The sequence below is a fragment of the Choloepus didactylus genome, chromosome X (genome assembly GCF_015220235.1).
Source record: "Choloepus didactylus isolate mChoDid1 chromosome X, mChoDid1.pri, whole genome shotgun sequence".
Lineage (NCBI taxonomy): Eukaryota > Metazoa > Chordata > Mammalia > Pilosa > Megalonychidae > Choloepus > Choloepus didactylus.
In genome coordinates, this window is record NC_051334.1 from 95630276 (window position 1) to 95653800 (window position 23525).

Here is a 23525-nt window from a genome sequence, read left to right on the forward strand (position 1 = left end):
GTACCCTCATACAGCTGTGCATCCATCACACTTAATTTTTGTTCAATTTTTAGAAACTTTTCATTACTCCAGACAAGAAATAAAGTGAAAGATGAAAAAAGAAAAAAAGAAAAGGAAACTCTAATCCTCCCCTATCCCTAACCAACCCCCCTCAATTGTTGACTCGTAGTATTGACATAGTACATTTGTTACTGTTTATGAAAAAATGTTGAAATACTACTAACTGTAGTATATAGTTTGTAATAGGTATATAGTTCTTCCCTATATGCCCCTCTATTATTAACTTCTAATTGTATTGTCATACATTTGTTCTGGTTCATGGAAGCGATTTCTAGTATTTGTACAGTTGATCATGGACATTGCCCACCATAGGATTCAGTTTTATACATTCCCATCTTTTGACCTCCAACTTTCCTTCTGGTGACATATATGACTCTGAGCTTCCCCTTTCCACCTCATTCACACACCATTCGGTGCTGTTAGTTATTCTCACATCTTGCTACCAACACCCCTGTTCATTTCCAAACATTTAAGTTCATCCTAATTGAACATTCTGCTCATACTAAGCAACCACTCCCCATTCTTAAGCCTTGTCCTATATCTTGGTACCTTATAATTCATGTCTATGAGTTTACATATTATAATTAATTCCTATCAGTGAGACCCTGCAATAATTGTCCTTATGTGTCTGGCTTATTTCACTCAGTATATTGCCCTCGAGGTTTTGTCATCAACCCATATTTTTTTTTAATATGGTTTTGTTCACTCACTATACATTCCATCCCAAGTAAATAATCGATGGTTCTCTGCATGGTCATACATTTATGCGTTCACCACCTTCACCACTATCTATATAAGGGCATCTACATTTCTTCCACAAGGCAGGAGGGAGAGTCAAAGAAGGTAGAGAGGCAAAAGAAAGAGGGAAAAAAAATGACAGCTAGGAAGCAGCAAAAGGAAAAACAACCTTAAATCAAAGTAGAATAAAGAATCAGACAATACCACCAATGTCAAGTGTCTAACATGCCTCCCCTATCCTCCCCTCTTATCTGCATTTACCTTGGTATATCACCTTTGTTACATTAAAGGAAGCATAATACAATGATTCTATTAGTTACAGTCTCTAGTTTATGCTGATTGCATCCCTCCCCCAATGCCTCCCCATTTTTAACACCTTGCAAGGTTGACATTTGCTTGTTCTCCCTTGTAAAAAAACATATTTGTACATTTTATCACACTTGTTGAATACTCTAGATTTCACCAAGTTACACAGTCCCAGTCTTTATCTTTCCTCCTTTCTTGTGGTGTCTCACATGCTCCCCACCTTCCTCTCTCAACCATATTCATAGTTACCTTTGTTCAGTGTACTTACATTGTTGTGCTACCATCTCCCAAAATTGTGTTCCAAACCACACACTCCTGTCTTCTATCACCCTGTAGTGCTCCTTTTAGTATTTCCTGTAGGGCGAGTGTCTTGTTCACAAAGTCTCTCATTGCCTGTTTGTCAGAAAATATTTTGAGCTCTCCCTCATATTTGAAGGACATCTTTGCTGGATATAGGATTCTTGGTTGGCAGTTTTTCTCTTTCAGTATCTTAAATATATCACACCACTTCCTTCTTGCCTCCATGGTTTCTGCTGAGAGATCCACACATAGTCTTATTAAGCTTCCTTTGTATGTAATGAATTGCTTTTCTCTTGCTGCTGTCAGGATTCTCTCTTTGTCTTTGACATTTGATAATCTGATTATTAAGTGTCTTGGCGTAGGCCTATTCATATCTCTTCTGTTTGGAGTATGCTGTGCTTCTTGCATCTGTAATTTTATGTCTTTCATAAGAGATGGGAAATTTTCATTAATTATTTCCTCTATTATTGCTTCTGCCCCCTTTCCCTTCTCTTCTCCTTCTGGGACACCAATGATACATACATTATTGTACTTTGCTTCATCCTTGAGTTCCCAGAGATGTTGCTCATATTTTTTCATTCTTTTCTCCATCTGCTCCTTTGCATGTAGGCTTTCAGGTGTTTTGTTCTCCAGTTCCTGAGTGTTTTCTTCTGCCTCTTGAGATCTGCTGTTGTATGTTTCCATTTTGTCTTTCATCTCTTGTGTTGTGCCTTTCATTTCCATAGATTCTACTAGTTGTTTTTTTGAACTTTTGATTTCTGCCGTATATATGCCCAGTGTTCCCTTTACAGCCTCTATCTCTTTTGCAATGTCTTCTCTAAACTTTTTGATTTGGTTTAGCATTAGTTGTTTAAATTCCTGTATCTCAGTTGAAGTGTACATTTGTTCCTTTGACTGGGCCATAACTTTGTTTTTCTTAGTGTAGGTTGTAATTTTCTGTTGTCTAGGCATGGTTTCCTTGGTTATCCAAATCAGGTTTTCCCAGACCAGAACAGGCTCAGGTCCCAAAGGGAAGAAATATTCAGTATCTGGTTTCCCTGCGGGTGTGTCTTAGAAAATTGCTCCACCCTTTGATGCCTCAGGTCACTGTGCTTTTCTGCCCAGCCGGTGATGCCTGTTAGCCTATAATTCTTGACTGGTGTGAGGAGGTATGGCCGTCAGCTCTTTCTTTTTTAATGTAGGCATTTAGGGCTATAAATTTCCCTCTCAGTACTCTATTCACTTCATAAGTTTTGTTATGTTATATTCTTGTTTTCATTCATCTCAAGATATTTACTGATCTCTCTTGCAATTTCTTCTTTGACTCACTGATTATTTAAGAGCATGTTGTTTAACCTCCATATATTTGCAAAATTTCCAGTTCTCTGGTTATTATTCATTTCCAGCTTCATTCCATTATGATCAGAGAAAATACTTTGTATAATTTCAGTCTTTTATATTTATTAAGAACTGTTTTGCCCCCCCCCCCAGTATTTGGTTGATCCTGGAGAATGTTACATGAGCACTTGAGAAGTATATATATCTGCTGTTTTAGGGTACAATGATCTATATGTCTAGTAGGTCTTTTTCATTTTTCATATTATTTAGGTTCTCTGTTTCCTTATTGATCCTCTGTCTAGATGTTCTATCTATTGGAGAGTGTGGTGTGGTGAAGTTTCCCACTTTTGTTATAGAGCAGTCTATTATTTCCTTCACTTTTGCAAGAGTTTGCCTCATGTACTTCGGAGCACCTTGATTAGGTGCATAAATATTTATGATAGTCATTTCTTCTTGGTGAATTGCCCATTTTATTAATATATTGTTTCCTTCTTTGTCTCTTTCAACATTTTTGCATTTCAATTCTATTTTGTCTGATATTAATATAGCTACCCCAGTTTTTTTTTTTTTTTCGGTTGTTTTGTTTGTTTTTTCTTTAGTATTGCTTGCAGGGAATATCTTTTTCCATCCATTCACTTTCGATCTATTTTTATCTTTGCATCTAAAATAGTCTCTTCTATAGAGCTTATAGATTGATTATATTTTTTTATCCTTTCTGCCAATCTATATCTTTTGATTGGGGAGTTTAATCCATTAACATTCATTGCTATTACTATAAAAGCTGTCTTCACTTTGGCCATTTTATCCTTTGGCTTTTATTTATCAGATCTATTATTTTTCTCTCTTTTAATCCTTTTACTTACTCTTACTGATAATACTCATTTCTGTACTCATCCAAACCTCTCTCTCCTGTCTACTTTTGTCAGCCAGCAGAACTCTCTTTAATATTTCTTGCAGGGCAAGTCTCTTGTTTACAAATTCTCTCCACTTTTGCTTATCTGTGAATATTTTAAACTCTCCCTCACTTTTGAAAGAAAGCTTTGCTGGATAAAGAATTCTTGGCTGGGAATTTTCTCCTTGAGAGTCTTAAATATATCATACCACTGCCTTCTCACCTCCTTGGTGTTGGATGACTAGTCAGTGCTTAGCCTTATGTGGATACCCTTGTATGTGGTGAATCACTTTTTTTTATGCTGCTTTCAAGATTCTCTCCTCTTCATCATTTGACAGTCTTATTAATATGTTTCTTGGAGTGGGTCTACTCAGTTTTATTCTATTTGGAGTACATTGAGCTTCTTTGATTTGCATATTTATGTATTTTATAAGGGTTGTGTAGTTTTCTGCAATTATCTCCTCAAATATTCTTTCTGGCCCTTTACCCTTCTCTTCTCCTTCTGGGAACCCACTGAACTTGTGTATGTGTGCACTTCATATTGTCAATCAATTCCCTGAGATACAGTACAAACTTTTCCATTTTTTCTCCATTTGCCTATTTGTGCATTCCAATTGGGTTGCTTTGTCCTTTAGTTTGCTGGTCCTTTCTTCTGCTTCCCTTTTCAAATCTGCTGTTGTGTGTCTCTGGTGTATATTGTAATTTCTTCTACAGTCCTTGATTTCTGTAAGATCTGTTATTTTTTGATTTATACTTTCAAATTCTTTATATTCTTTGAGTGTCTTCTTAATATCCTTCATCTCTTAAGCCATTTCACTGAGTTAATTAGGAAATTTGTTTGAATATCTTTGATTATTTGTTCCAAATTTTGCTCTCCTCTGACTTTTTAATTTGATCATTTGACTTCACCATATCTTCTTTTCTGGTATGCCTTGCAGTTTTTTGCTGGTTTCTGGGCACCTGATTATATTGAGAAGATTATTTTGAAAGTTGGTTTCCCTCTCTTGTCTAAGATTTTGTTGTTGCTTGGGTTCATATTGAGGGTATCCTTTGGTACTTGGTTTGTCAGCATTTTCTAGGCAAACCAGGGCCAGGGTCTCACACAGAGGGGTGAAACCCCTTTCAGAATGGTCTTACAAGGTGGGCAGAAAAGCAGTTTGCCAGACTGCACTTTCCAAGCCTTCCCAGCAGATGACCTTTTGGGCAACCTATTCCCCACAACACCTCCTGTCTCCAACTGCAACACCCCTCTGGGCAGGGTCCAAACCAGGCCAAGGCACAGTTCAAGCCTGCAGGACCCATAGGATCACCCTCTCCAGCCAACTGTTCTATCAGAACTGCTATGCATCTCCCTCTTTTCTCAAGAGGATGGCCTCCCTTTCTTTCCCAGGTCTGAACATGCCCAAAACTGTCAGCCTTGTGAATGGGAGATGAGCACTGGGTACCTTGATGAAGACTCTGCTTGTGGGTAAAATGGAAAAACTCTAGACTGTGGGACTGAGAGGGTTAACTTCCCCAGCCAGCCACCAAACCAGGACAGAGCCACACCTCCTCACTGGGCAAGAACCAGACCAAGGCACATCACAGTGTAGCTTCCTCCTCACCCCTGCCTCTCCATACATGTAAGCACCCAAGCTGTGAGTGCCCTATTCTCCTGTTCTGAAAGTATCAAGGCTGTGGAACCCAGAGGGTCTGATTTACCAGCCAACCATCAGATCAGTGCTGCTCCATGTATCCCTCTCATCCCAAGGGGAGGGACTCTGTCTCCCACAGATCTGGGTGCACAAAGTGGCCAGACTTGGGGGGTACAGGGTGGGCACTGGGAACTGCCATGAATTCTCTATATGTGGATATAATGAATCTGCTGTCTCCCAGACTCCTACATGGAAAGACTCTAGGCTGAGGGGTGGAGAGGCTAGTAGCAAAACCAGGAGTGTGCCATGTTTCATTTGCTGGCAAGACCCAGACTGGTGAAAGCCACTGGACTCAAGGTAGGTGCATTAAATTTCACTCACCCCTATTTCTCAGTAATATTTTCTCCACTTTTTCATCCAGCTCTTCCTTATATGTTGCAGTGGTCCTTCCCTCATTTCCTGAGCCTTGGAACTGCTGCTTTGGACAGTTACTACCTGTTCTCTAGTTGCTTTATTTATTTATTTTTGGTGGAGGAGTGAGTTTTGCTTGTCCTTATTCTGTTATCTTCCTGGAAGTCTTCAGGAGTTTGGTTTTAATTCCGTCCTAAACTCTGAATCCAGAAACTAAAACTCTAATTCCCAAACTCTGTAGGATTTACTCTACATTTATTATGGAAGTAATAATATTATATAAAAAGCTCATGTTTAACAGTTTTCTATAAATTATGAGTTTTTTAACTCCAAATTTTTTTTCCCTTTCTATTTCCCCTAGTAATCCATTAAATAAGTCTGGAGTTAAAAGGACCCTCTGATATTATTTCAATTAGTGAGAAACGGCAACTACAATTTAAAAAACAATTAGAACTGCCAACAATTGTGGCAGTTCTGCATTTTGGACTATCTATGCATTAGGGAATACTTGAGGAGAGTAACCAAATGTGAGGCTATTGAAAGACAAAGGGCCAGTGCTCTTGCAATATGTTATGAAAATTATAAGACTTCAAGTGACAGAAAGAGCATCTAGCTCACTCAAACAAAGCCTTTCTCCTTTGTTGAGAAAGGCAGGTAGGAGTCAACCACATCTAGCAGTAGACACATGGCAGACACTTAGATCATATTATTGCTTGACCAATGCATCATAAACAACTTTTTCTCCCCTCATCCTAACAAGTATCAGAATAATTTGGAAGAGGGCAACTTTTGCCATGCTAGATGCACATAGCAACCACCACCTCACTCAAATATTATTGTGGAAAAGATCAGGATCATCTGCATGTAAATCCCAGCTCTTCCTCTTCAGAAGGAAATCTACAAATTATTTCTCATCAGTGAGGAAATCAATATGGACAGGCGTTTCAAACATCCTACTGGGTGTGAAGTGGTATTTCATTGTGATTTTGATAGATGGGTCATATGGTAATTCTAGTTTCAATTTCCTGTATTCTTTTGAAGCAAATTCCAGTTATCACATCATTTCATCTGTAAATACTTTGTAAGTATTTCAGACCACATCCCTAAAAAATAGGAAATCTAAAAAGTAACTATAACACCATTCCACCTAAAATTGAAAGTATCCACTCACTGTTCACATTTTCCCAGTTGTCTCATAAATTTGTATAGCTTTGTTTAAATAGAGATCCAAATAAGGTCTATATGTTGCAATTGGTTGATATATCTCTTAAAATCTCTTTTAATCTATCTTTCTTCTCCATCTTTACTGTTGTAATTTTTTGTTGTTGTTGAAGAAGCCAGATTGTATCCTGATAGAATCTTTTAGCATGTTAATTTATTCCTTATGTTTCTTGTATACTGGTATATCTAGAGGTTAGATCACAAATCTATTTTCAGTAGCTCTTTTTTTTGTTCCCCTTCCAAGATCCAAGCAGAGAAATCTGTCCCAAATAGCAAATTGTCACTTTTCCAATTATTGGAATACCAAGCTTTGAGTAAATGGAAATGAATAGGGTCACCTTGGTTTTCATTTATTTGTTTTTATTGCTATGCTGACTTATTTATAATATTATTTATAAGACATAAAAGAATAACTTTGAAAATTATAAGTTATTGAGGTTGCCCTAGTGGGAAAGACTTCTAATCACTTAGAAATTGTGTTATCTTAGAGTGGTCACATCCTTCTAAATTCAGTTTCACCATCTATAAAATGGGAATAGACTAATCTTATAGCGCTTTCATGAAGATTAAATGAAGCACAGCTTGTAAAACTCAGTAAACTCTATATATGCACAAACACATACACACATATATACACACAAACACATGCATATCACCAAAGAGGGTTTAATTAAGAAAAGGGAAACACACACTCTATCTTGCTAATAAAATCTGCTTCTAATTTATCCCTGGCTAAGTAATTATAATAACTAGATCTTATACATACTGAATATACTTTATGTACCACTAAACAGTATAAATCCTATAATGACATTTGATATTAATTTGCTTGATTCTGTAGTATACCATAGTAATTCACCTTCCTCCTGCCAAGCCTTTTTATTTGTTTATTCTGATGATAAACATTTTTTTACTGGAGAGGAAACTAAGGCTGAGGATGTTTAACAGAGTTGCCAAGTGAACACAACAGAGTTGAGATGAAAACCCAGGTCTTCTGACTCCAGGTTTACTATTCTTTCCATTTCACTCTTCTAAATGAGACTGTACTGGTGAAAGCAAAATACCTTACTTCCTCACACAAAATCTTATTTCTTTGCTAGTGTAATGCATATTGGATCTGAGGGGAGATAAACAAGATATCATGGTGTTTTATGCAAATCTAAGAAGGCAGGAAAAATGAGGAAATATCTGTCAGCTGTGTTAAATATGACATCATGCAGTATATTATGCCTTTTCTATTACTAAGAACTCAAAATACAGTAACAGTCATCAAACAAATATGTCAGTTAAACATATGGAGTTTTGCTTGCAAGCTGTTAAAAATATTACACACAGGTGTTAAGTGCCAAATTGTATGACTGCATTTCTTTGTTGCTACAGATCCTGAAAAACTCATAAGTGACAAAAAACAGTCACTTATTGCTATGTTGATATGAGGTAGAGAAAAGAGAAATCCTTTTTGGAAAACTATAGATATTAATTCAGTTCTGGGACCAGATGAGAGAACTGGGAATTTGAAATGAGGCAATAAGGAAATGAAAAAAATAACCCCATATTTGAAGCTGATAGAGATTTATGCTTGATTCAATTAATCCAAAACAACCACTTTATGAAGCAAAGTGACATTTTGCTTTCATATCACACCATACTGAAATAACAATCTATCAGGCCTTGAATATATTGGTGAAATAATTATTTGCTTTTGAAACAAGGGAACTTACTTTTTATTTAATAGCCCAGTGAGGGACAATAATAAATACACAGAGCAATTAGTCCATTTTGAAGAATTGTACTTCCTTGTACCAGGAGAAAAATCCTGTTAGTCTTAGTTAATTGCATCTAGAGGTGGATAGCCATATTACTTTCAAGAGTTATACCAAATGGATATATGGATGACAAAGCCCTTATCTCTGAGACATTGTAGCACTCAACCTACTTATTTTTCCAGATAAGGAAACTGAGCTCAGAAGGTCACATGGAGTCACAGAGTTAGTGTCAGAGCTGAGTTTATAATCCACTTCTTCTGACTTCTATTTAGTGCTTTTAAACCAGATGCATTGCTTTTTGGGATACCTTTTGATTAGTAGGGTATTACATTTAGATATATATCAGTCATTTCTTTTTAAATATCCATATTATACTGGGACAAAAAAAGTTCTACATGCTTTAAATTTTACTTAGCTTAAAGTTCAGTTCTTGCATGTGAAGAAAAGATACCTACTACATACATGCAAACCAGTTTTTAAAAGTTGAGATAATTTTTACACGCCAATCTTAGGCAATATTTTAATATTAGGTGACCAATCTTAAGCCAAAACAGATTCTAGCCTATTGATACAATGCTCACTCTCTTCCCAGAGCCATGAGTTACTTGTGAAGTCTATGTTTTTATTATTCTTAAAGCAATTTTATTCACACACCATGAAATGCATCCAACCTGTAGAATCAATGGTTTTCAGTATAATCACAGAGTTGTGCTTTCATCACCGCAATCAATTTTAGAACATTTCATTGCTCCCACACAACATACAATCCATCTTAAGTAAACAGTCAATGTTTCCCAGTATAATCTCATAGTTATGCATTCACCACAACAATCTATATAAGGACATTTCCATTCTTCCACAAAGAAAGAGGAAGGAGACAAAATAAAGTACAAAAATAAAAAATAGAAGAAAAAAATAAAAATAAAATAAAATACAGTGAAAAGGTCAGACAAAAACAAAACACCAAGAATTCCTTACCATTCCCTTATATCCCCCGCTTAGAGATATTTAGCTTTGGTATATTGCCTTTGTTACAATTAATGGAAGCATATTACAATGTTACTGTTAACTGTAGGCTCTAGTTTGCATTAATTGTATTTTTCCCCTATACCATCGAATTCTCAACACCTTGCAATGTTGACATTAATTTGTTCTCCCTCAGGTAAAACATTCTTATATTTTACATTTAATCAACATCATTGACCAACTCTAAGTTTCACTAAGTTATACAATCCCAGTCTTTATCTTCTATTTTTTCTTCTGGTGTCATACATGCCACTAGCCTTCTTCTTTCAACCATACTCATATTCATCTTTATCAGAGTATTTACAATATTGTGCTACCATCACACAGTATTGCACTATCCATTTCTGGATCTATACAATAAATCCTGTTGAACACTTTGTACTCCTTCAGCATCAAATGCCGTATCTCTATCCTCTATCTCCTGATAACCTATGTTTTCAACTTTAAACTTTCGATCATTAATTTTAGTTCATATTAGTGAGACCATATAGTATTTGTCCTGTTGTTTCTGGGTAATTTCACTCAACTTAATGCCTACTGTCTGCCATTTTGTTTTTTTTTTTTTTGGATTTTATGTGTCATATCTTATTTTCCTTTTATTTTTTCTCTTTCTATTTTTACACTAACTGGTTGCTTTCATTTCTACACTCTTCTCCAAAACTCTCCCTCCTGTCATTTCCTATCTGTCTGTAGTGCTCTCTTTAGAATTTCTTGTAGGACAGGTCTGTTATTAACAAACCCTCTCAGTGTTTGCTTGTCTGAAAATATTTTAAACTATCCCTCATTTTTAAAGGACAATTTTTCTGGATATAGAATTCTTGGTCAACAATTTTTCTTTTAAAGTCTCTTAAATGTATCATACCACTGCCTTCTCACCTCCATAGCTTCTACTGAGAAATCTGAACACAGTCTTATTGAGCTTCCCTTGTAAGTGATGGATCACTTTTTCTGTTTTCAGAATTCTTCGTCTTTGACATTTGACAATCTGATTATTAAGTGTCTTGGAGGAGGTCTATTCAGATCTATTCTGTTTAGGGTACTCTGTATTTCTTGGATCTGTAATTTTATGCCCTTCATAAGATGGGAAATTTTCAGTGATTATTTTTTCCATTATTCTTTCTGCCCTTTTCCCTTCTTGTCTGTTTCTGGGACACCCATGACACTTATATTTGCATACTTTGTGTTGTCATTCAATTCCCTGAGACTTTGCTCATATCTTTCCATTCTTTTCCTTATCTGTTCTTTTTAAATACATTTTTATATAAATATATTTTTGTGGAGATTGTTCACAACCCGTACAATTATCCAAAGATCCAAAGTGTACTATCAATTGTCCCTGGTACCATCATACAGGTGTGCATCCATCAGCACAATAATTTTTTTTCAATTTTTAGAAAATTGTCACTGTTCTAGAAAAGAAATAAAGAAAAAGGAAACTCAAATCCTCCCATACTCTTAGCCACCCCTCCATTATTGACTTATAGTATTGGTGTAGTACATTGGCTACTGTTGATGAAACAATGTTAAAATACCACTAATTTTAGTATATAGTTTGCAATAGGTATATTTTTCCCTATATGCCCCTCTATTATTAACTTCTAGTTATACTGTCATACATTTGTTCTGGTTCATGAAAGAGATTTCTCATATTTGTACAGTTAATCACGGGCATTGCCCACCACAAGTTTCACTGTTTTAATTCCCATCTTTTAACCCCCAACTTTCCTTCTGGTGACATACATGACTCTGAGCTTCCCCTTTCCACCACATTCATGCAGCATTCAGCACTGTTACTCTCACAATGTGCTACTGTCATCTCTGTCCATTTCCAAACATTTAAGCTCAACCTAGTTGAACATTTTGCTCCTAATAAGCAACAGCTCTCTATTCTTTAGCCTTGTTCTATAGCCTGGTAACATATTTCATGTCTATGGTTTACATATTATAATTAGTTCATATCAGTGAGATCCCACAATATTTGTCCTTATGTCTCTGACTTATTTCACTCCACATAGTGTCCTCAAGGTTTCTTCATCAATCCATTTCTAAGATGGTTTTGTTCACACACCATACATTCCATCCTAAGTAAATGGTTGATGGTTCCATGCATAGTCATGTAGTTATGTATTTAACACCATCACCACTATCTATAGAAGGACATCTCCATTTCTTCCACAAATAAGGAAGAAGAGTCAAAGAAGGTAGAGGGACAAAAGAAAAAGAAAAAAGAATGGCAAAAAAAACAAACATGACAGCTAGGAAGCAACAAAAGGAAAGAAAGCTTTAAACTAAAGTAGAATAAAGAGTCAGACAACATTAACAATGCCAAGAGTCCATACCATTCACTTATGTCCCCCTCTTATATGCATTTAGCTTTGGTATATTGCCTTGTTACATTAGAGGAAGCATAATACAATGTTTCTGTTAATTATACTCTAGTTTGCATTGATTGCATTTTCACCTAATACCTCCTTATTTTTAACACCTTGCCAAGTTGACACCCATATGTTCTCCCTCATTAAAAAGCATATTTGTACATTTTGTCACAATTGTTGAGCACCCTAGGTTTCACTGAGTTATACAGTAAAAGACTTTATCTTTCCTTGTTCCTTCTGGTGTCCCACATGCTCCTAACTTTCCTCCTTCAATCATGCTCACAGTCACCTTTGTCCAGTGTACTTACATTGCTGTGCTATCATCACCCAAAATTGTGTTCCAAACCTCTCACTCCTGTCTTTTCCTACTTGACTGTAGTGCTCCCTTTAGTATTTCCTGTAGAGAAGGTATCTTGTTCACAAACTCTCTCATTGACTGTTTGTCAGAGAATATTTTAAACTCTCATGTTTGAAGGACAGTTTTGCTGGATATAGGATTCTTGGTTGATGGCTTTTCCCTTTCAGTATCTTAAATATATCCCACCACTTCCTTCTTGCCTCCATGGTTTCTGCTGAGAAATCTGCACATAGTCTTACCAAGCTTCCTTTTTATGTGATGGATTGCTTGTCTCTTGCTGCTTTCAGGATTCTCTCTTTGTCTTTGACACTTGATAATCTGATTATTAAGTGTCTTGGCATAGCCCTATTCAGATCTATGCTATCTGGGGTATGCTGTGCTTCTTGGATCTGTATTTATATCTTTCATAAGAGATGGGAAATTTTCATTGATTATGCCCTCTATTATTGCTTCTGCCCCTTTTCCCTTCTCTTCTCCTTCTGGGACACCCATGACACATACATTCATGTTGTCATTCAGTTCCCTGAGACACTGCTCATACTTTTCCATTCTTTTCCCTCTCTGTTCTTTTGTATGTAGGATTTCAGGTGCCTTGCTCTCCATTTCCTGGGTGTTTTCTTCCGCCTCTTGAGATCTTTTGTTTTATGTCTCCATTGTGTTTTTCATCTCTTGTGTTGTGCCTTTCATTTCCATAGATTCTGAAAGTTTTTTCAAACTTTTGATTTCTACCTTATGTACACCCAGTGTTTTCATTATTCACTTCATCTCTTTTGCCATATTGTCCCTAAATTTTTGAATTGATTTAGCATTAGTTGTTTCAATTCCTGTATCTCAGTTGAAGTATAAGTTTGTTTCTTTGACTGGGCCATAACTTCATTTTTCTTAGTGTAGGTTGTTGTAGTTTTCTGTTGTCTAAGCATCCGCTTCCTTGGTTATCCCAATCAGGTTTTCCCAGACCAGAGCTGGCTCAGGTCCCAGAAGGGGGAAATATTCAGTAACAGGTTTCCCTGGGGGTGTGTCTTAGAATATTGACACCCTGGTGAGGCCTCAAGCCACTATGCTTTTCCTAACCTGCCCAGCAGTTGGCACCTCTCAGCCTGTAGCTCCTGACTGGTGTATGGAGGTGTGGCCTCCTTAGTTTCTGTTTTGGCTGTTTTCCCTCAGGTTCTGTGGTCTGGTTCTAAATGGAAGGTGTGTAGTAGAGCTGGGCACCACCTCCTTCCTCTTATGGAAGATGCACCCCCTAAGGAGTTATTATTTGCATTTGAATAAGTTCTTTGTCTCTCTGACCCTGCTATCTCCATCCTTGTCTGAGTCAGCATTCTGTGAACTGAAAATGGCTGAGGTTTTCTCCACTGAGCAGCTCAGGTTGAGAGAGAGAAAAAGGGACAGAAAGCCCCTGTTCAGGGCCAGTCCATGGCCCCCAGTTTCACCTTTCAGCCAGAGATAGCCCCCAGTCCTCTGGGATCCCTCTCCCATGACAGAGCAGTCTCCTGTCTCTTCAAGATCAGTCATCACTAAAAGCCTCTGTTGGCTTTTTGGGGATTTGTAGCTTGCATTGAGCAGTCCATATTTGCCAATTAAACCCCCAGTTGGAGGTGGGCTGAAGTATATTTGCTTGCTCAGAGAGTGCTGCTCTCTATGACAGTGAGGCTTTGCAGTTTGGGCTGCTGTGGGGGAGAGGTCTCCCAGCTTGGGTCCCTAGTTTCTACTCACATTTCCATGCTGCTATCTCAGGCATTCTTCCCAATCTAAGTTGGTGTATGATGTGTGGGCAGCCATGGCTGTCCCCCAGCAGTTATTCTAGATAATTTACTAGTTGTTCCTGGCTGTTTATTAGTTGTTCCAGGGGGACTAACTAACTTCCATGCCTCTCTATGCTGCCATCTTCTTTCGTCCCCCTTAATACATTTTTATTGTGAAATTTAGCATACATACAGAACAGTGATGACTTTCAAAGTACAAATTAACAAGTTTTTAGAGGGCAAAAATCAAAGAATATTATGGGTTACAGTTCCACAATTTCAGTTATTTCTTATTGTTGTATATAACGTATATACAGAAAGGTGATAGCTTTCAAATTGTGATTTAACCAGTAGTTATGTAGGTAATTTCAAAGAATGTAATGGATTACAATTCCATGGTTTCAGTTATTCCCTAATTGTGGAATATATGTGTTATATATATATATTTTATATATATATATATACAGGTGTTATCTTTCAAAGTAAAATTTAATGAGTAGCTATAGAGCAAGTTTCAAAGAATGTTATGCATTACAGTTCTACCATTTCAGTAATTTCCTTCTAGCTATTCTAATACCCTACCATATAATATATATATATATATATATATATATTTATTTATTTATTTATAAAGATTCAGTATTGATAATATTTTGTCAAATCCTCTTGTATTAGTTAGGGTTCTCTAGGAAAACAGAATCAACAAGAGATATCTGTAAATATATGATTTTATAAAAGTGTGTAATACAACTGTGGGGATGCACATGTCCAAATTCTGTAGGGCAGTTAGAAAACTGGCAACTCCAATGAAGGTGTTCAATAAACAACTCAGGCACTGAACTGGCAACTCTGATGAACGTGTTCAATTAATTCCTCAGGGAATGCTTCACTGGTTAGCTGAAGAAGAACTGAAGGCCCTCTCTCTTCTCTTCCTTAAAAGTCTTGAACTGATTGGGTTGAATCCAGCTGATTGAATTCTTTCATTGTGGAACACAAACCCTTCATTGATGTAATCAGTCACAGAAGCAGTCAATTGACTGATGATCCAATAAACCAGCATTCTGGTTTATTAACCAGCCACAAATGTCCTTGCAGTAATGGTTAGGCCAGTGCTTGCTTGACCAGACACTTAGACACCATCACCTGGCCAAGATGACATATGAACCTAACCATCACAGTCCATCTCTTGTCAACTTGGCAGTTATACACATCACCTTAAATTATACTTTATCTCTAAATAGAGCACAATAACAAACATATATTTCACCTAACAATACTCAGCTGTCATGCATACAACCAGAATCACACTAAATCTCTCCAGAATAGGGTGCTAGTTCTTTGGTAACATTGACTCATAAATTTGATTTCCTTTAACTTCAATACTGCTAAATGAACAACACAACTTATGTCATATGATAAGGGGATAAGGTAGAGAAGAAAATAAAGATATTTGCTTTACAGGCAAATACAAACATACTCATAACAAAGCAAGGAGGAAATATTCATGCCATCATAGTCCTCATTTCTGTAACTGGTCATGTGGTCATAGTTCATTTTTATTACTTCTTGTCTGTTGCTAAACATTCCTTTCATTTAGTCACTTTCTTGATCTTCAGGTGTTTCCAGGCAATGACCACTCTAACAGGTTTGTATTAAAAAGGGTTGTTGAGATTATGGGAAAGTGGGCTTCATGTGTTTTGTGTTTTAAAGTTACTGTTTCCTCTGGATTTTAGGACTTGTCTGGCATGGGAACACTCTGGTGGATTTAAGTTTCTGAAAAATAAACTAAGTGAAACATTTATAGAGTCTCAATTAGGGTTCTAGGTATTTTGGAGCTAATGTTTGTTAGGGCTTGGCATACTGTGGTCATTTGGGATATCTAGCTGCAGCTTGTGTAAGAGTAACCTCCAGGATAGCCTCTAACTCTACTTGAAATATTTAAGCCCCTGTAACCTTATTTTGTTGCCTTTCTTTTCCACCTTCTGGTCAAGAAAGAAGTTTCAATCCCTCTATGCCAGGGCCAGGTTCATTCCTGGGAGTCATGTCCCACATCACCAGGGAGACTTGCTCCCCTGAGTCATGTCACACATAGTGGGGAGGTTAATGAATTTATTTGCCAACTTGGGCTTAGAGAGACAAAGGCCACATCTGAGCAACAAGAGAAGTTCTCTGGAGGTGACTCTTAGGCATAATTATAAGAAGGATTATCCTCCCTTTTACAGCCATAATTTTCACAAAAGCAAGCCTCAAGATTGAGGGCCTGATTTATTAAGTAGGAAGATCTTAATTTCACATAGGAAATATTCTTTCCAAGGTAAACAATCAGCATCTTGCATTATCTTCACTTAGTTTTACAATCATCATCATTCTCAATTTTAAATAATTATCATAACACAATACATCCCAAAGCTCTTATTAGACACTAATTATTTTTGCCTTATATTAATGTAGTACTGGTAAGGTATTCCTATTAAATATAGTCTGTAATATGTAATGGGTAGCTTTCCCATATACAAGTCTGTTGTTAACTCTTTGTACCAGTGTCATTCCTTAGAAGTTGATCATAGAAACATGTATATTTGTAGTGCTAATCTGAGAGATACATGCCTTTAAACAACCACTTTCAATTATATCCACCTTCAATGCAGCACTTATACTTATAATCCAATTAATGATCTATTATCACTCATTTCCATTCCCATACCATTATTCCACATTATAACACAGTTACTTTACATTGTTCAGGTATTTCACATTAGTGGTAACATACAGTATCTCTCCTTTTGCAGGTTCATCCATGTTATATGTTTCAGGGCCTTGTTCCTTCTTACTGCTGCATAGTATTCCATCATAAGTATATAACACATTATGTTTATCCACTCATCTGTTGAAAGACACCTGGATAGTTTCCATCTCTTAGAAATTGTGAACAATGCCACTATGAACATCAATGTACAAATGTCTGTTCTTGTCACTGCTTTCAGAACTTCTGGGTATATGATGAGAAGTGAAATTGCCAGATCATAGGGTAACTCAATATATAGTATCCTAAGGATCAACCAAACTGTCATTCACAGTGGTTGTACCATTATACATTCCCACCAGCAAAGAATAAGAGTTCCAAATTCTTCACATTCTCTCCAGCATTTGTAGTTTCCTGTTTATTTAATGGCAGCCACTCTTATTGCTATGAGATGATATCTCTGTGGTTTTGATTTGCTCTCCCCTAATAGACAGTGAACATGAACAGTTTTTCATGTGTTTTTTAGCCATTTGTATTTCCTTTTTGGAAAAAATATCTTTTCATGTCATTAGTCCTTTATATAAATGGACAGTTTGTACTGTTGTCGAGTGGTAAGATTTCTTTATATATGCAGGATATCAGTCTGTTATCAGAATATGGTTTCCAAATATTTTCTCCCATTGCATTTGCTGCCTCTTCACCTTTTTGTTAAAGTCCTTTGAGGTGAAGGAGGCTTTCATTTTGAGGAGTTCACATTTATCTATTTTTTCTTTTGTTGCTTGTGCATTGGGTGTAAGGTCTAAGAAGATGCCTCCTAATACTATGTATTGAAGATGTATTCCTACATTATCTTCATGCAGTTTTATGGTACTCTTATATTGAGGTCTTTGATCCACTTTGAGTTTATTTTTTGTATAGGGTGTGAGGTAGGGATATTTTTTCATTCTTTTGGATATGGATATCCAGTTCTTCCAGCCCATTTGTGGATGAGAATCTTCAGTCCCATTTCAGTGGATTTGGAGCCTTAAAAAAAATCAGTCAACCATAGATCTGGGGGTCTATTTCTGAACTCTCAATTCAATTACATTGATCAATATATCTATCCATGTGTTAGTACCATGCCATTTTGACTACTGTGGCTTCATAGTAGGCTTTAAAGTCAGAAAGTGTATGCCTTCTCACTTGTTCTTTTTGTTGTTGTTGTTGTTAGCCTAGCTAGGGGTCCATCAATTTTGTTAATTTTCTTGAAGATTCAGCTTCTGGTTTTGTTGAGTCTCTCTATTGTTTTCCTGTTCCATTTCATTTATTTCTGCTCTAATCTTTGTTAAGTCTCACTTGTTCTTATTTAGAAGGTTTTTAGCAATTTGAGTCCACTTTCCCTTAGAAATAAATTTAACTACATTTCCAAGTCTGCAAATCAGTTGCTGGAATTTTGATTGGAATTTCATTGAATCTGTAAATCAGTTTGGGTAGAATTTACATCTTGATGATGTTTAGCCTTCCTGTCCATGAACACAGAATATCTTGTCACCCATTTGGTTCCCTTTGATTTCTTTTAGTAAAATTATGTAATTTTCTGTGTAGAGGTCTTTTACATCCTTCAGTAAGTTTATTCCTTGGTACTTGATTTATGTAGTTGCTATTTTGAATGGGATTTTTTCTTGAGTTTCTCTTCAGTTAGGTCATTTCCAGTGTATGGGAACATTACTGACTAATGTGCATTAATCTTGCATCCAGCCGCTTTGCAGAATTTGTTTATTAGCTCAAGTAGCTATGTTGATTTTTCAAGATTTTCCAAATATATGATTATATCATCTGCAAATAATCAATGGTTTACTTCCTCTCCAATTTGGATGACTTTCATTTCTTTTCTTGCCATACTGTCTGGCTAGCACACTATTGAAAAATAATGAAAAATAGTGCTGACAGCAGGCATCCTTGTCTCATTCCCAATCTTACAGGCAAGACACTTTCTGCCTCTCACCATTGAGTACTATTCTGGCTCTGGATTTTACATATATGACCTTTATCATATTGAAGAAGTTTCCTTCAATTCTTACCTTTTGAAGTGATTTTATCAAAAAAGGATGCAGAATTTTGTCAAATATTTTACAGCATATATTGAGTTGATCATTTGATTTTTACCTTTCAATTTGTTAATGTGTTTTATTACATTGACTGATTTTCTTAAATATTGAACCACCCTTGGATGCTTGGAATGAACCCCACTTGGTTATTGTGCTGGTTTGTATGTATCATGTCCCCCCAAATTCCATGTTCTTTAATGCAGCCTTGTAGGGGCAGAAGTATTAGTGTTGATTAGGTTGGAAGCTTTGGATTAGGTTGTTTCCATGGAGATATGGCCCATCCAACTGTGGGTAATACTTTTTGATTAGATGACTTCCATGGAGGTGTCGCCCCAGCCATTCAGTGTGGGTCTTGATTAGTTTACCAGAGTCTTTTAAAATTCTGGCACAGACCCAGATGTTTGCTGCAACATTACAGAGACATTTTGAAGATGGCCATTGAAAGCTGATGCTGACATTTTGGAGACTGTCATTTTGAAATACAACCTGGGAGCAAGCAGACACCAACCATATGCCTTCCCATCAAACAGGTTTTGTGGATGTCAATGGCCTTTCTCCAGTGAAGGTACTCTATTGTTGATGCCTTACCTTGGAAACTTTATGGCCTTAAGACTGAAACTTTGTAACCAAATAAACCCCCTTTATAAAAGCCAATCAATTCCTCATATTTTGCATAACAAAGCCATTAGCAAACCAGAGAAATTGTGGTGTATGATTCTTTTAATATGTCTTTGGATTCAATTTGCAAGTATTTTGGTGAAGATTTTTACATCTACAATCATTAGGGAGATTGGCTTGTAGTTTTTCTTTCTCGTAGCATCTTTATCTGTTTTTGGTATTAGAGTGCTGTTAGCTTTATAAAATGAGTTAGGTAGTGTTCCATTTTCTTCAATTTTATGAAAGAATTTTGAGCAGGAATGGTGAGAGTTCTTTTTGGGAAACTTGGTAAAATTCCTCTGTGAAGCCAACTGGGCCTGGACTTCTATTTGTAGGAAGCTTTTTGATGACTGATTGGGTCTCTTGTGATTGGTTTGTTGAGGTTTTCCAGTTCTTCTTGGGTCAGACTAGGCTGCTCACGTGTTTCCAGGAAATTTTCTATTTCCTCTAAATTGTCTAGCTTGTTGCCATACAGATGTTCATAGTATCCTCCTATAATTTTTTTTTTAAATTTTGGGGGATCCACAGTATTGTCCCCTGTCTCATTTCTGAGTTTTTTTATTTGGGCCTTCTCTCTTTTTGACTGTGTTAGTCTAGCTAGCTAGGGGTATCTCAATATTTTTGATCTCAAAGAACCAACTTTTGGTTTCATTTATCCTCTCTATTGTTTTACTATCTCTATGTCATTTATTTATGCTTTAGTCCTTATTATTTCGTTTCTTATACTTCCTTTAGGTTGAGTTTTCTGATTATTCTCTAGCTTCTTCAGGTTTTTTATTCTTTGATTTTAGCTCTTTCTTCATTTTTATTATATGCACTTAGAGCTATAAATTTCTCCCACAGCACCACCTTCATAGCATCCCATAGGTTTTGATATGCTGTGTTCTTATTTTCATTCATATCTAAATATTTGCCAATTCCTCTTTCAATTTCTTTTTTGATCCACTGATTGTTTAAGGGTGTGTTTTTTAACCTCCATGTATTTTTTGAATGTTCTTGTTCTTTGATGTTTATTGACTTGCAGTTGCATTCAATTTTGGTCAGAGAATGTGCTTTGAATAATTTCAATCTTTTAAAATTTATTGAAGTTTGTTTTGTGCCCCAGCATATGATATACCCTGGAAAATATTCTATGAGCCCTACAGAAGAAGGTTTATCCTAGTAATTTGGGATGTAATGCTCTATATATGTCTATTAAGTCTAATTCATTTATAACATTGTTAGGTTCTCAATTTCCTATATTGGTTTGTTTTATCTATAAGAGATTGGTGTACTGAAGTCTCCCACTATTATTGTAGCTATGTCTATTGCTTCACTCAGTTTTGCCAAAGTTTGTCTCATGTACTTTGCAGCACCTTCATTGGGTGCTAAAACAATTACAATTTTATTACTTCTTGGTGAATTATAACTTTTATTAATATATAATGTCCTTCTTTGACTTATGACATCTTTGCATTTAAAGTCTATTTTGTCTGATATTAGTATCACCACCCCTGTTTTCTTTTGTCTGGAAGTTGCATGGAATCTTTTTTCCATCCTTTCACTTTTAATATCTTTGTGTTGCAGAGTCTAAATGGGTCTCTTGTAAACATCATATTGATGGTTCATAATTTAATCAACTTTGCCAATGTGTGTCTGTTAATTAGGGTGTTCAATATATTCACATTCAATGCCATTACTGTGAAGGCATTTCTTGAATCAACCATCTTATCCTTTTGTTTTTATTTGTCAGATATTTTCACATCTCTCATTTTTTTTCCTTTTAGTTACCCTTACTAATACTCTTTAGCTCTTTGCCCTTCTCCAGGCCTCTCTTTACTTTCTTTTTTCTCAGCCTGTAGATCCCCCTTTAACATTTCTTGCAGTGCAGGTCTCTTGTTTACAAATTCATTCAACATGTGTTTGTCTGTGAAAATTTTAACTCTCAATTTTAAATGAGAGCTTTGCTGGATAAAGAATTCTTGTCTGGCTACTTTTCTTTTTCAGTATCTTAAATATGTAATAACACTGCCTTCCCACCTCCACGGTGTCTGCTGAGTAGTTAGTAGTTTGTCTTATTTGGTTTCCCTTGTATGTGGTTCATCACTTCTCTCTTGTTGCTTTCAGGAGTTTGTCCTCCTCAGAATATCACAATTTGATTAATACATGTCTCAGAGTGTATTTATTTGGATTTATTCTATTTGGGGTTAATTGAACATCTTTGATTTGTATATTTATGCCATTTAGAAGACTTGGGGAGCTTTTCCCAAGTATATCTTCAAATACTCTAAATAGTTCTTTAGTCTTGTCTTCACCTCTGCTACACCAATAATTCTTATATTTGCATCCTTCGTGTTGTCCATCATTTCCCTGAGATCCATTTCAAATTTATTTTTTTATTTCATCGTTTGTTCTTTAGTGCACTCACATTCAATTGTTTGTCCTCTAGTTCACTTATTCTTTCTTTTGCCTCTTCACTTCTGCTGTTGTGTGCCTCTAATATATTTTTAATTTGATCAATTGTATCTTTTATTTCCATAATATCTGCTGTTTTTAATATATTTTCAAATTCTTCTGTATGCTCTTCTTGAGTCTTCTTGATGTCCTTTATGTCTTTATCCAACTCATTGAAGTAGTTTGGATTTGTGTGCACTTATTTAATTAACTGTAACAAGTTCTGGGTCTCCTCTGGTTTTTTAATTTGTTCATTTGGCTTTTCTGTGTATACTAGTTTCTTCATGTGCTTCATGATTTTCTGTTGTTTGCCTTGGGTCATTTGCTTGTCTTGATAAGGTTATTTTGGGTTATATAGAATTATTTGAACATTTTTATCTATAATTTTGCAGAGCTATAGTTTGGTGGAGTGAACTTTTCCTGTCCTATCAGCAGATGGTGCTCTTGAGTCACTCCTTAGTCTCAAGGCAACTCTCCCGTAAGTTCATCTGTGAACTCATCAGGGTCCATACCAGATGGAAATCCAATCAGTGCACCAGTTCTCCATGTTCAATGGGAACTGCCAGTCCTGAGGGTGGGGATGAGTGGGCCTTGTACTGTTCAACAGGGAGTCCACCCATGGGCACAGTGTGTCCAGCAGCTCCCAGTGCTGTGAGAGGACCACTCTGAGGCTGTGGAGCTGCATGTCTCAACCTCCAGCTCAAATGCACTGCAGTCCCTCTCCACCAGGTGCCCCCAAGTCTCTGGGGTTTTGGAGGAGCTCCTGGCACTTCAGTGCAGTATACTTTCCTCTTGGCTGTGCATGTGGTGGGCTTCCATGGAGTAAGAGTGAGGGCAGTCACCACAAGACTGCCAAATCCTGAGTTCCCTCACAAGAACTCTGGGCCACGGGGCCTTTAAAGGTAATCTCCCCAGAAAACTGCTGAGATAGGTGCATTGGGCATGGAAACTGCTCAGCAGAAAATGTCTAATGATGTTGCCAGTCCCTGGCAGTGGTCCTGGCTGAACAAACTCACCCCATCTGTTCTAGTTTTCTAATGCTGCCAGAATGCAAAACACTAGAGATGGATTGGCTTTTATAAAAGGGGGTTTATTTGGTTACACAGTTACAGTCTTAAGGCCATAAAGTGTCCAAGGTAACACATCAGCAATTAGGTACCTTCACTGGAGGATGGCCAATGGTGTCCAGAAAACCTCTGTTAGCTGGGAAGGCATGTAGCTGGCATCTGCTCCAAAGTTCTAGTTTCAAAATGGCTTTCTCCCAGGACACTCCTCTCTAGGCTGCAGGTCCTCAAAAATGTCACTCTTAGTTGCACTTGTGGTATCTGTCTTCTCTTAGCTTCTCCAGAGCAAGAGTCTGCTTTCAATGGCCATCTACAAAATGTCTCTCATCTGCAGCTACTCTTTCATCTTCTGTGCTTTCTTCAAAGTGTCCCTCTTGGCTGTAGCTCCTCTT